This window comes from Garra rufa, chromosome 20 (assembly GCF_049309525.1).
Source record: "Garra rufa chromosome 20, GarRuf1.0, whole genome shotgun sequence".
Lineage (NCBI taxonomy): Eukaryota > Metazoa > Chordata > Actinopteri > Cypriniformes > Cyprinidae > Garra > Garra rufa.
The window spans coordinates 11,529,035-11,530,791 of record NC_133380.1 but is presented as its reverse complement, the minus strand read 5'-3'; positions in this window follow the sequence as shown (position 1 = coordinate 11,530,791).

Here is a 1,757-nt window from a genome sequence, read left to right as displayed (position 1 = left end):
GCGGGGTAAACAACAGTTAAAAATACAGTAAGAGACTAAACGCTGAAGCACAGGTGAGGCTTTCCAACTCCTGGATGTTGTTTTGCCCTTTGGAGGTCTGGGCTTCAGTGCGAGTTTTCGCTTTCTCTCTCCATTTCGAGAGGCCTTGGGGTTTATCTGTTGTCGGAGAGATAGAAATCAGCGCAGGGCAGACAGGCGCTATGGGTGCTGGAGGAACAAGCACCTTTTCCTGCTCTGGAGTGGTTCGCCATTGGCTGCCTGTTTGTTCCTGCTCAGCGCAATCAATACAGCCGAAGAGATTAGGGGAGAACTTAATTTGATAACGCTCAAAAAAGCAATTATATTCCTGCTCGCTGTTGACTAATTGGACTGTCACGAGCATTAAACATCTTCAGGTAACGCAGCTGACAGCCCCAAACACCTTTGTGGTGCACTGTAAATATCGAATGCGGGCGTATTCTCATATGGATTGTCAAGATTTGGCTGCAGGCTACTGTTGGTTATGAACGCATCTCTCTTTAAACCGATCATACTTGAAATTAGGTGTGTGTGGGAGCACGAGAAACCGTCGCATGCGTGTTTGACGTATTGTTTATCATACGCCCCCTCTCCCATGTGAATATTAAACATATTATGCGCACCCAGGGGTAATATGGCAGCCGTAATTGAATCAATACATCTAAAAGGCTCTGCGGCGGGATGACGTTGTGGCACATGTCACAATGGGTCTTTGAATTGGTACCAGCTTCATCTACAGATTAAAGATGATTTTATTTTATTAGATATATAAACACACCTGTGGAAAAAAAATGCATCAGAGTAAACATATAAAAAGGTTATTTATATCGCACAATTGGGAGTTTCCTCAACTTGGGGAACTTTTATGTCCCAAGGTTTGATAAAACTAACCAGTTTTTATGCTTGTTATATACAATTTACATAGATAGAGCCTTTTTTATTTACTTCATGGCAGATTGCATTGTTTTACTCTTGTCTCCGATCCAGACTTTCAATGAACTATGAAAATCCATCATACAAATATAGTTGAAGTCAAAAGTTTACATACACCTTGCAGAATCTGCTAAATGTTATTTTACCAAAATAAGAGGGATCATATAAACTGCATATAATTTTTTTTTATTTTAGTACTGTAAATATATTTCACATAAAAGACATTAACATAGTCCACAAGAGAAAATAATAAAAAATGACCCTGTTCAAAAGTTTACATACACTTGATTCGTAATACTTTGTTGTTACCTGAATGATCCACAGCTGAGTTTTTTTTTTTTTTTTTTTTTTTTGTTATAGTTCATGAGTCCCTTGTTTGAGGGACTGAGGGACTCATAGGCAACTACTACGAAGGTGCCATTAAGGGGTGTAAACAGAATAAGGATGTGCACATCCATTTTCTTGTTTTCCTTAAATATTATTATTTTTTTTATTTATTTAGTTCTGCCTTTCAGAAGCAACAGAAGATACTTGCATGTTTCTCAGAAGACATAAGTGGCACAGGTATATTTGTAGCAATAGCCAAAAATACATTTGTATGGATCAAAATTATTGATTTTTCTTTTATGCCAAAAATATTAAGATATTATGGAAAGATCATGTTCCATGAAGATATTTTGTAAATTTCCTGCCATTAATCAAAACATAATTATTGATTAGTAATATACATTGCTAAGAACTTCATTTGGACAATGATTTTCTCAGTATTTTGATTGTTTTGCACCCTTATGAATGGTTTTGTGATC